The sequence below is a fragment of the Myotis daubentonii genome, chromosome 1 (genome assembly GCF_963259705.1).
Source record: "Myotis daubentonii chromosome 1, mMyoDau2.1, whole genome shotgun sequence".
Classification (NCBI taxonomy): Eukaryota; Metazoa; Chordata; class Mammalia; order Chiroptera; family Vespertilionidae; genus Myotis; species Myotis daubentonii.
Window position 1 is genome coordinate 170,872,173 of NC_081840.1, and position 13,905 is coordinate 170,886,077.

The 13,905-nt window shown below is 36.2% G+C and overlaps 1 protein-coding gene across 1 annotated transcript in view; it reads right to left on the bottom strand.

Moving 5' to 3' along the window:
* Positions 1–13,905, bottom strand: part of GRID2 (glutamate ionotropic receptor delta type subunit 2) — a 1,378,765-nt gene that overhangs the window by 995,955 nt on the left and 368,905 nt on the right. The window lies entirely within an intron of this gene.

Below are 13,905 nucleotides of genomic sequence, written 5' to 3' on the forward strand. Positions count from 1 at the left end.
CTTCGTCTTCTGTCCCATATTTTTATTCATTTCAAGGACACATCTACCCTTATTTTAAAGATCTATATTTATAATCATTTAATTAGTTGCCTGATTAAAATCTATTTAATTAAGCTTTTGGTTAAATACAGCAGGAATGATAACAACCTCCTCCCCATATCATCATGAAAAATTTTAAACTATAGTCCATTTTAAGTCTAAGAATACCTGACAACCTCCAATGCCTTAAAGTATGTAATGTCTGCAAACACCAAGTGACAGCTTTTCTTTTTCAATTTAAATCTTCACATACTATCACTTGTCAGTGTCAGCAGCATAATTTACCTGCACTCTCACCTCTGTATTTTGATGACCCTCTCATTGTATCGGGCCCTTCTCTCAAGGGAGATCATTCTCAGTGTTTGAATTTAATCTTAGTTATGCCATGCCTTTCTCCCCATTCATTCAAGAACCACCTGAAGTGCCTGCAATGGTTACATCATGAGTCTAGAGCAGCCGTGGGCAAACTACGGCCCGTGGCGGCCCGTTTGAAATGAATAAAACTAAAAAAAAAAAAAAAAAAAGACTGTACCCTTTTATGTAATGATGTTTACTTTGAATTTATATTAGTTCACACAAACACTCCATCCATGCTTTTGTTTCGGCCCTCCGGTCCAGTTTAAGAACCCATTGTGGCCCTCGAGTCAAAAAGTTTGCCCACCCCTGGTCTAGAGGCTAAAAATAAAACAAAGTTAATGTATAAAGTTTATAAAAACCTTGAAAGCGAAGTATGTAAAATAAATTAGAACAAAATTATTGAAGACCTTTTATTGTTGAAGCAGGTCTAATAAATATATTGTTCACTAAATTCTACTTACCCAAAGTTGTCCAACCTAAACAGGGCTTGTAACATCATTTATTATCTGTATTAAATCGGGGACCCAGGTCAGTTCCCCGAAGGTGGTTTAAACAGGGAATTTATATGTAAGTGATAGGAAGCGCACATATCTATCTATATAAAAGCCTAAGTGAACATTCGACCGGTGGCTATGATGCACACTGACCACCAGGGGGCATATGCTCAACACAGGAGCTGCCCCCTGGTGGTCAGTGCACTCCCACAGTGGGAGCGCCACTCAGCTGACCGACAGGCACCTGACACAGGGCTCACTGCAGCCTGGATACCGCAGCAGAGCGCTGCCTACAGAGCAGCTAGTGGCAGTGGCAGCAGGTGCAGCTGGGACGGGATGAGCAGGAGCGACAGGCAGGAGTGGCAGGTGGCATTAGACTGCCAGTTTCAGCCTAATCCTTGCAGGCCATGCAGAGGGACCCCCCCAGTGCACAGATCCGTGCACCAGGCCTCTAGTATTTAGATAAAAACCAAGAAGTTTAAGCAGGGAAAACACCATGATTTTAAGATATAAGAATAAGCTTCAGGTCAGTAAATAGATTAACTTGTATAGAGTTGCTTTCTTTTTTTAATTCCTTATATCCCACCTGATTTCTTTAAACACATTTGGATGTATTAAGTATCTTATGATTTTTAGCAATGCAAGGCTAGCTCTGAAATCCCTAAAGTTATATTTAAATCATATATTTCAACCCTGCCATTTTCAAAACAAGAAATACTTCTATGATCAGATATTAAAGTGTCAATTTACAATTTAGAGGCTTAGAAACAGGCTGTTTTAAAAAGCTAAGTACACAAAAGGTATTCACAAATCTATGTTAACTACTGTTCCTTGTCTTTTCTTTTACTGTGTGGGTTTGATACTATATTTCAAAAGAAAAAAATAAAACAATTCTTCCAGAGGATCATATCAAACATGAAAAAGAATTTGCAAAGTGTAGACACATACACTTAAAATAACAAAACTCCAGGAATATCTCTTTTGTGATCTGGCTTCTTTAACTGATCAAGAAAATATAAGAAGAATCAAGATCAATTTTGCCAGGCTGCCTTCAAAAATAGTATTTTTTAAAGGTAGTACTCGAAATAGAAAATTTTATTTTTCTGTTAGAGTACTTACTTACATAGAACTAAGAAGTAATTATTTTCTCCTTTTTCTCCCTTCTCTTTAAATCCCTCTAAAATATGCTGGCAAATAAATTAAAAATTGTAATTTCTATAAGAAATAAAAAAGTCAATATTATATTTATTTCTATAATTACATGCTGAGAGATTAATTATTTCAAATAAGCAACTAGACTACATGATATTTACAGATCCAAGAAGTCCCAGGACATTTTAATATTGTGGCTACATCTTAGTTACTTGATGGTAATAGTACTATGCTGGTTCTAGAGAAAGCTCCACCTGCTTGTCTATGTTTTAAAGACAATCTCAATCTGTGTTTTAAAGACAGTCTGTATGATGTTTGGCGTTTGTCTGTATATGCATGGATAGTATTGAAAGCCATTTATTTTTGGTGGATTATGTAAGTTGTAAACAACAAATAAATACATTGAAAACTGCCTTCAGTGTGGAGTTAAAATAAGGATTTAAAAATGGCCTTTTGAACACTGACCTTTCCACATCCTGAAAAGATTGATGGCATAATGTTTAATGGTGCTACTGCAGTACTTAATACCACATAACTCACTCTCATAGCAAAGCAAATGACTTTTAAATTGTCTTTAAAAAAGATGACATGGCTCAGACCAACAGATCAAGATCTTTACTGCTACCTTTGAAGAGGGAAAAATACTTCTCCAGGGAAAAATACTTTTCTGTGAATCATATTTGGTGCCTGGTTTGCTATTTTCTACTGCATTTGGATCAATGGTAACTGCAAGGAAGTCTAGACACAACTTCTAGCTGCCCAAATATATCACAATGCTTGTTTTTAAGTACTATAAGACTTCTAACACTAAGATGATGACTGTCTTAAGATACTGCAAATATTTCACCATTTTATATTTTCTGATGAAAAATATGATACATATATCAATTCAAAAATGCGTCAAGCTCAGAATTTTGAACATATATTTTATTTTATTGAAATATTTAAAATTAAAGAATATATTTATAAATATTACTTGCCTGAGCAGATAACATGCCATTCATATTAAAAAATAAAGAATTTTAAAATCAGAAAAGATAGTCATCTACATATTAAAATAGTACTACATGGATATTCATTAAAAATGTTTAACCAGCCCTAACCGGTTTGGCTCAGTGGATAGAGCATTGGCCTGCAGACTCAAGGGTTCCAGGTTCGATTCCTGTCAAGGGCATGTACCTTGATTGCAGGCACATCCCCAGTAGGGGTTGTGCAGGAGGCAGCTGATTGATATTTCTAATTCTCTATCCCTCTCCTTTCCTCTCTGTAAAAAAATCAATAAAATATATTTTTAAAAAATGTCTAACCATATGTAATTGGGAATTTGAGACATAATATAGTGATAGAGCTGAAGATAATTCAATGAAAATATTAGAAATATACTGCTATCCAAGTCCTCAGAATTAGAATTAGCTTGTACACATATAATATCATCAATAAACAAAACCACATTAAATAAAGTTACACCCATAGGTTAAGTCAAGATAATTGTTTTTTAATCTCAATAAACACATAAAAAGAAAAACATTCATTTAGTGGTAACAAAAAAATCTTTTTTTTTTTTTTTTTTTTTTTTTTTACCTATTACCACTCTAAATAGGTGAAAGCAAAGTTGAAGTTACACATACTTTAATTTAAAAATGTTGTGGAATTAAATCAATGAACATTTAAAGTGAGGGCAAAAAAAAAAATGAAAACAATGTATGTATTTGCAATCTTTAAACTTTGAAGTGATTCACCTCAATATTCAGAGACTTATAACTCTATGTGATTTTTTAAATGACAATAGCTATTAAAGAAAAAAAACAAAATTCCCTTTCTCACGGTTTGGAACAGTTTTACAAACATATGCTCATAAAACCATTAAGAGTGATCTGTACGATAGAATCTCATAAATTAACATGTTTGTGGGTAAAAATACTTATAAGTCAACCTCAAACCTCCTTATACAGTTATTCTAGATTGTGTTTTCACAGTATTTTCTTTGGAACTATTCAAAAGTTCAGCTATCTGATCAAAACTCATTATGCTATATTAAAATGTTATAATTACAACCTATCAAACTACTTATACATTAAAACAAGGTATGATATTAATTCAATTCAAAATTTCACCAATACAATAAAAATGTAATAATACTAGTAATAATAAAAGAAAAAAAGACAAGAAATATTTATATAACTTTCAGTTTTCAAAGTACTTTGGAAAATTATCTCCTTTTTTATCATTACCATAATCTTGGAAAACATAATAATTTCTAATCTGCTGATAAATTCCTCAATGAATTTACTTTAAGTAGCCCCACCCTCTAGCTTTCCTTTTAGCACTAATTCACATTCTTTTGAAGATGAAGACCTGGATCTCCCCACCACAGCACTTCCTCATCCTTGAGCAACCCTACTTTGGCCCATGGAAGTCACCAACTTTCTCATTTTTCCCTTTTCCCCACTCATCATATATGATGCATGTTGCTCTCTCTAGATTGTTACCATGTCTTTCCTTATATGTTTCCAGATCCATCTCAGCATTATGCTATCTAACCATACATGCTTGAAAACCAAATACTTAAACTTCTTGAAATTATGATTGGAAAGTTAATAAAATTTGGGTTAAATTGTTATGGATTTTCCTAACAGTAACATGTATAGACTTTTATAAGGGGATTTGTGAAGCATATTTTCAAATATCAGATGACAATTTTACAGATGGACCAATAGAAATAGATGATGGGTATGTATTTATGAAAATAAATGCATAAAATAGAAATATAGATAAACAAACACTTGAATAGGTGTTTTCTATATCATTCAAAGCAAAGCCTTTTCTGGTTTAAGAGAGAGAAAGAGAGAGAGAGAGAGAGAGAGAGAGAGAGAGAGAGAGAGAGAGAGAGAAACAATCAGTGTGAGAGAGAATCATCAATCTTTGACTCCTGTATGATCCCTGATTGGGGATGAGCTGCAACATAGGTATGTGCTCTGAATGGGAACCTTTTGGTGCATGAATGTTGTTCCATCCAACTGAGCCACTCTGCCAGGACAATGTTCTTTTTAATCCAATGAGAACATCATTATAGCTTTTTCAAGTATCTCTAACAATTGCATATTAAAGTAAATGAGTATTTTAATTTTTTATATTAATTTATACTTTACACATATAATAGAATGAAGAGTTTTAGTAAATGAACTGACGTGGTTTTTAGAGAAATCAATAAGAATGAATGATAAGATCTTTCTGTGGGTGTCGTAATAATGAGCTGGGTCAATTCACTGAAGCTCTCTGAGGATTATTACTTCCTATAAAATGAAGGTTAGAAGAGATTACCTTTAAGAAAGGAACCAGCATTAAATTCCCATGATATTCTGATGATGCTTTTACACAGCGACTATTAATAAGCAACATAGCTCTAAAATGTTTGTGATTATAATTGCCTTAAACTCTATGTGCTGCAATATTCAGATCTGTCAACTGATATGATACAGCTCTAACATTCCATAAAATTGTGACTGTCTCAAAATTTTCAGATGCCACATTTTCATATATATGCACTATTTGATATTAGGCATATATGCTATTTAGTATGTTAGGATTGATTAACACTCTTATTTCTTAAATTTGCCAGTTAGTTAAAATCACCTGAGATCCTTGTTAAAAATACATATATCTATGGCTCCTGAACCTACAAAGTCCATGACAGAAAATTACATGTCTCAGTTTTTCACAATGAAGCAAAATAATAATCACACGTAGGAGAGTTAGGAAAATACTTGGTTAAATCATATAAATTCATTTTAAAGATATAAGGTTTATAAGGCTCAATGAGTCATAGATAATAACACCAAAAAGTTCACAGACCAATAAAAGAAAACTTATTGTATAAAATTCAATAGTGGAATTGGTAAAAATTTAAAAAAGACATCAGTGAAGACAGAAGTGAGGAGCAAGTATTTGTCTTTGAGGTGATGAAGTAATTTTCATTGAGATACAAACAGGAGCCGAATGCTCTCATTTAACACAGAGATGAGCATGTTGATTAGAGCATGCTGACAATAAGCATGGGGGCTTGTCCTGTGCACTGTGGGATTTTTAGCAGCACAGCATCTCTTGCCTCTACCCAACAGATGCCAGTAGTGTCCCTGGAGTTGTGACAACCAAAAATATCTCTAGACACTTGCATGGGTATAAACAATAGGCAGCCTCATCAGTTTGCTGCCATAACAAAGTAGCAGTCTTGGTGGCTGAAACAACAGAAATTCACTTCCTCACAGTTGCGGTGGCTGGCAGTCTAAAATCCAGGTGTCAGCAGGTTTGGTTACCCCTGAGGCCTTTCTCCTTTGCTTGCAGATGGGTGTCATCTCACTAGTCCTTCTCACGTGGCCTTTCCGTTGTGCACTCACTTCTTCTTATAAAAAGACTAGTCCGATTGGATAAGAGCCCCACTCTTTTGAGTCACACTGGGGCTTAGGGCTTCCACACGTAAATTTAGGGGGGAAATTCAGTCCATAGCACCAGCAATGCATTAGGAGAGAAGGCTAAAAAAGAAAAACACTCTCAGATCTTTGAGTATTGTGCTAACTTTTCAATATTTCCCTCTACAATAAGATTTGGCCAAATGTGTACCTTAAAGAAAGAAAATCAATATGGTAGTGGCAAATCTGAAAAGATTTTATCACAATATAAAAGTATCTTAACTGTGATGCAGGAATCTCTTTTCTATCTCTAATGGAGACTTCCCTAGTCTTTACATCAACATTTCAGTGGGTAGAGAACTCACGTCCACACAGAACAATCAATTTAAATTTTTAACAGTTATTGTTTTAGCTGAACCATCACTAATGACAATCACTTTGTTAAATATATGATTAAATTGTTTCACATATTATAATTCCCCACTATTCATCTGAAATAGCTTCACATATTATTTTTCCTTGCTGTTTTCCATAATTAAATTCTACAGGGCCCAGAAAAAATTTATTTAGTTCTGTTCAAGGACATACTTGTATGCTACCTTCATTCACACACCCCTAGAGTGAGTGCAGTTCACTATTTATTTTAACATCTTAAAGTGTTTTTCTCCACATGAAGTAGCAGAGTCTCTTTCTTTTTATTGTCTTTTTATAAATGTAGAAAGAAGATTTCTTACAGAAGGATGAAGCAATGCTTCAACACAAAGTGCTAACATTTCCTGCTAGCACAATTACACTCTAGGTAGTTTTTGCAGAGCTTTCATTATAAAAATTAAAAACTAACAGTGAAAATATTCTAGTTGATGCTAACAATTTTAATAGGGAACTTAACAACTCAATGCTTTTCTAGAAAACACACCCATTACCACATACACCCATCACACACACACACACACACACACACACACACCCCACACACACACACAACCCACACGCTCAACCAAGATGGTGTGGGGAGGAGGTAGTGTGTGTGTGGAGGTGTGTATCTCACACTGTCTTTAATTCTTGATTTAAAGAAAACTAATGGCAAGAGATTCTTTAATAATAGTGAGCAAATATCTATATGATTTAACCTAAAACATACAGTATAGTGATTAGTTTTCCAGTATGTTCTGAGGAGAGCCCCAGTATTTCACAGACATTTTTATTTCACGAAGTCTACTTACATCACACATAGTACAGAACACAGTTTGAAAGAGAATCTTTATTGCGATAAAAGATTAAACACACCCACACGAGTTATTTTTCCTCCAGCCATTCTAAAGATATAAAAATTTTAATCTTGAGGTTATACAAACATATCTCTCCTTTTTTACAGGGCTATATAACAGTCCCACAGCATGTCAGAATTTAATTTTCTTAAATTCCTTTCAATGTAACAATTTACCTGCAAAATTACGCATTTCTTAAACCACATTTCATGCATTAAAAAATATCCTTTATGTGCAATGACACTAGTAGCTTTAGAAAATGAGTTTTGTTTTTGTTGTGAACATCAACCATTTTTTGGACCTCGATACAAGAAGTAAAGAGTGTGAGGTTGGACAGTTCTGACAGTGGAGGCCATGTGTTGAGGTCAGTGATTAACCTGATAATTAAACTATACTCCACTGCTGGGCTAAGATTTTAATATTTAAAAAGGTTTCGGTTACATAAAAGATTGAAAGTTATCAGAATCCTGCCAGGAGTCTAAGTATTTTGCTGCTAGCTGTGTGCCAGCTAACTTTGGACTGCAGAAACAAGAGTCCCGTGGTAGTATCCGGAGCCATGTCTACTGAAAAGGCTTTGGTCCCGCTGGACGGCTGGTTCATGGAGCGGCTGGGGATACGAACAAACTAGTTTTTAGTTACAATTCAGATGAACTTAAGAATTTGATTTTTAGCTTGGTACTGCAAGATGTCCACCCTGGGCACTGGCCTTCTCTAGGAAGGTGGGTACATAGAATGTACTATATCATTTAGGGACCGCTAAGCTCAGGCTCCATTTACTTGTGCAAAATTTAATAGTTTTCCTGAGGACTGGGGATTTTTTTTTTCTGCAAAGGAAAGGATAAAATTGCAAACATATGAATCACCTGCAGAATAACTGCCTGAAGGTATCGTGAAAGACACAGTTTCCTGCACTCTGCCCCAGGATACTGAACCCGAACTCACACTAAAATTAAGAACCACTGCTACGGGAGTTCCTAAACACCCTGAGCGATCTTAAGAAGAGAACACACATAATTTTGGCTCTGATGTTAATTACCGGTTTACCAAAATGTGGGGAAATAGAACTAGATAACACTGATTTTGGAGGGATTTGGAAGAATGCTCTTGGTGGCTGGGTCTTTCAAACCCAGTCTCCACACAGACTAGAATGAACATAAAATGACCACTGTTCACCACTAAATAATAGATTAGGAAACCGAGTTACTTGTTATTTTCCATAAGAATCTCTGACATGAAAAAAAACAAGACTAGTTTGAAAAATTCTGGAAGAAATGTGAGTACCTTGGGAAACTATCCATTCTTTCATTCCTATTTTGGGTGTGGGATAGTTTCATTCTCAATGAACATTACAAATATGTAAATGGTACCCCACTATCATTCTCTGTCAAGGATACCACATACCCTGCAAATAAAGTATGGCCAATACAGGACTGAGAAAAGGCACACTGGTTGTTTCTTTCAAATCCTCAATCCACCTTACCAGGCTCTGTATGATCTCTGTCCTCTATCAGGGCTGGGTTGCTGACATATGTGGAGCCTCAGCCATTGTGTCCCTTTCGAATGCTCTCCTTGCACAGCCTCTCCCAACCCCCACGCACATACCCACACACATGTACCTTGGCTAAGTCCTACTTACACGTACAGCTTAAAGAGAAGCCTATATAATTACTTCTACCTTTGCCTTGACTGAGCTGGGTTCAGGCTACTACTTGTTCTGAAAGGCCTTGCATTGCTTCTTCAGAGCACTAAACATAAACTCACTTATTTATATTTATTATTGTTAATATATTTACCCATTATTTGCTTAAAAATTCAAAGAGGTCAAGGAACAGGACTTTCTTCTGAAATCTAGTTATTTCAGCACTTAAAAGCATATAAATGTATCAAACCTTATATTATTTTAAATGCCTGTGCAACTCCATGTGCACTAAGACAAATGGTTTTTTAGCAGAACTTCTTAAAATTACTAGCTCTGAATTAGCCATCTTGCATGGCTCAGTGGTTGACTGTCCACCCAGGAACCAAGAGGTCCCCAGTTTGATACTGGTCAGGACACATGTCCCAGTTTCAGGCTAGATTCCCAGTGGACTGCATGCAGAAGCAGCTGATTGATGATATTTTGAACTCATCAATGTTTCTAACTTTCCCTCCCTCTCCCTTCCTCTTTCTCTAAAAATCAATAAAAACATATTTAAGTAAACACAAAAAAGACATATAACTTGAGTTTTACACTGTAAAATTGGGTTTGTTTTCTTTTGTTCCAAAATTATTGCTAAATGGACAATAATGTCATTGTGGCCTCTTTAAAGTAGACAGATTAAAGAAAAATTAAAATAAATTAAGGTATTGTAACTTTTTTCTTTCGTTAGACTTAACGGGAATGATAAAAATCATAATATTAGCTAATATCTTAATTTGAAAGTATATTAGATATGTTTTATTAGTAGCAAATCTTGAGTTTTAAATAAGGATGGGCTTTGGCTCAGTGGCTCATTTGTTAGAGAGCTGTCCCTATAAGCCAAAGTTGCAGGTCCAGTACCAGGCACACACAGGAGTCAACCAATGGATGCATAAATAGTGGGATAACAAATCAATGTTCCTTTCTCTCCTTTCCTCTCTCAAAAATCAATCAATACATAATTAAAAGAGGGCATAAAGCTTTTTATACTATAGTTCACATTTAATTAGCAAAGACAAGTGTCTTAAGATGGTTACATCTTACTAAAGTTCACACTAGTTTAAGGATATGTTTATTATTGTTACTTTGGTGAAATAATATTTTGATGCAGTTACTACATCATTAGTATAGGACCCATGAAATACAATTAATTGAAAAGATATAACAGGGCTTGTTAAATGATTTCCATGTCTTAATATCCTAGGAAACTATAATGTAATCTGTGAAAACATATTTGATATTTAAAAAGACATTTCTGCTATGTTTTTCTTTCAACTGACCCCAGAATGGCATTTCAAAGAGAATTACAATACAGTGACTATCCACAGTTCAATATCCATACTTATCGTGTTTAGTATAATTCAGAAGCATATGGAAATGGATTCATAATATTACAAATTATACTGGCACACCATTCATTTAATTAGATTTTTATCATATAAAATGGATATTCAACACGTAAAGGTGACACAAGTGAGTAAATTGCAGGAATATTCTGTTTGCAGCTCATGGAAACTTCCTTTGTGCTGAACTAATGAGTCTGTGATTTCTCTGGTGTGACTTGACAGAGCATGTAAATTAACCAACAATATGAAGCCTCAGAGACTAAAGCAACAGAGCTGCAGTGGATGCTGAGGCGCAGGAAGGCAGCCTCACCTTTCAATAAGGTAAGAATTGATGTGTATGCATCAGCGAAACCGTGCTGCTCCCCATAAAACTGGTCCCAGGGCACAGATAGTAATACGGGCTTTTGCACATTGTGCAATAATTTAAACTCTATACTTTTATTTCCCAGGCAAAACGTGGGAAAATGGAGTTCAGCTTTAAAACAGGCAAGCTTTGACCACACAGTATTCTGAAGAGACCTTGAGTTCCAAACTTACAAGATGCATGATCTTTAATGAATTATTTTTTAATGATTCAGTTTTCTTAGTAAAATGAGACTAATATTTATAAAAAAATAAATGAGTATTATTTCTAAATGAATCCAATATTATAGATAAGATAGAGCATGTTATATTTTCATGAAATGATCTTAGTTCACCTACAATGTGACAACTAGAAAAGTCATGCTGCTGATTCTCTCCCTCTGTTGTGTAAAATTCCTTCATGCAGGTGAAGATGGAAGTCTCTCTGTTGACTTAAGCTGCATAGGATGCAGGGAGTAAAAGAGTAGGGGACCAGAAATGAAGTGCAAAGCGATCAACAGAAAGGTGAGAAATATCAGAACAAGAGAGAATATTATGTATGAATAAAACAATAGTATTTGTTATCTGTGTTCATGGATATTGCATTGACTCCAACATCCTTTTTGTCTTCTTTCTGTAACTTTTTTGAACAGTAGAGGTTGGAAAGGGAAAGCATACATTTGCTAAACTCACTTACTGTTCTAAGGAATACATTTAGAAAATAAGATGTGGCATAATGTAAAGAATAGAAATTCTTATGAATACAGAAAAATGGCCACTGTATATGTAATGCATTAAGAAAAATCAGAACAGGATAACTGTTCACTATTATAGCTACTTAGTTGCTAAACTGAAAAACATTTTAAAATGTTATGATAAGAAATTTAAAGAGTATTCTGTATTAAGTGGAAGCCATGGAATTTGTTTTTCATAAAAGTGGTATAAAAGAGAACCACAGATTTATATAATCATGTGTCATCAAGGCAACTGATAGGACTACCAATCTTGATGGGACAGCAGGTCTGAAACCAAAATAATTTTTTTCAAAGTCAGAAGAAGGATGATTGTAAACTTGATATTCTTTAGGAAAATCTGAAATGCAAAACACATATACACACATGTACAACATACATCACTAGGAATCAGAAGTCTGCATCAATTTCTAAAAAAAATAGCAGCAAAATTTCATCTCAGGAACTTTCTTGAAAATATTAGGGGTTAAATATAAAAACTTGATTTCATGGCATTGAAATTAAAGGTGTTCTTTTCAAACATCACTTTTTTCAATATTGCTTATTATGCCTTATTAAGATAAAAATATTTCACTTTATAATTTTTAAGAACACAAATAACAGTTAAAATAATGATTAGAAGAGTAAAAAGTAAACATGGGTAACACTTATTGAATACTAATATTTTCCAGGTGCTGTTTGAAATGATTTTTATATATTTATTATAACTATTTTGTCGTCAAAATAACCTAACGAGTAGGTACTTTTACTACCTCAATTTTATGAATTATGAAATTGAATCTTTGGGTTGTCTAGACATTTCTCAAAGTCACTCTTATCTGGCTATATGCCAATCCTATCTAATAAAAGAGAAACATGGTAATAAGCCGTAAATCTGCTACCCTTCCCATTGGCTATTCAGGGTGATATGCAAATTAACTGCCAGCCAAGATGGCGGCTGGCAGCCAGGCTACTGACACGAACAGAAGGCTTGCTTGCTTCAGTGATGGAGGACTCCAACGTTCCCCAACGTGCCGCTGCCGGCCTCTGAGCTTGCAGTTTGAAACATTGTTACAAATATAGAAGCTAAACAAAACCACAGAAACCTGCTTTCAGCCAGCTGGGATCTCAGAGCTGGAGTTGAAACAGTGTTTCGATTATAGAACCCAAACAAACCAGATACCTGCTTTCAGCAGTGGAGGCCTAAGAGCTAGAGCCAAGTTTCAGAGCTAAAGCTGGCCCAGAATAAAAAAAGAAAAAGAAAAAAAGGAGCGGTTGGGAACTTCAGACACCCGCCAGCCTGAAAACAGCCCTCAGCTACCTCACCCAGACTGGCCAGGCACCCGAGTGGGGACCCCTACCCTGAAGGGTGTGTGACCAGCTGCAAACAGCCATCATCCCCTCATCCAGGCTGGCCAGGCACCCCAGTGGGGACCCCCACCCTGATCCAGGACACCCTTCAGGGCAAACCAGCCGGGCCCCACCCGTGCACCAGGCCTCTATCCTATATAGTAAAAGGGTAATATGCCTCCCAGCACGGGGATCAGCGTGACAGGGGGCAGCGCCCAAACCCCCTGATTGCCCTGCAGCTCTGTGTGTGACAGGGGGCAGGGCCACAACCTCCCCATCCGCCCTGCTCTGTTTGTGACAGGGGAAGGCACCCCAACCCCCTGATCAGCCCTGCTCTGTGCCTGATATGGGGGAGCTCCCCAACCCCCTGATCGGCCCTGCTCTGTGCATGACAGGGGGCGGCGCCCCAACTCCCCAATTGGCCCTGCTCTGAGCCCAACCAGGGGCTGCACCTAGGGATTGCGCCTGCCCTCTGCCACCCGGGAGCAGGCCTAAGCCAGCAGGTCGTTATCTCCCAAGGGGTCCCAGACTGTGAGAGGTCACAGGCCGGGCTGAGGGACCCTCCCTCCCCCCCGTGTGCACAAATTTCTGTGCACCGGGCCTCTAGTTTTCTATAATAAGTAAACACAAACATATAGTGGTTTGAATAAGACAGACATTTCTTTCTCAGCCCAGTGTTAGTCAAGGAAGGAGGGGAGCTTTGATCCACAAAATCATCAGGAACCCAGATTTCCTCCATTTA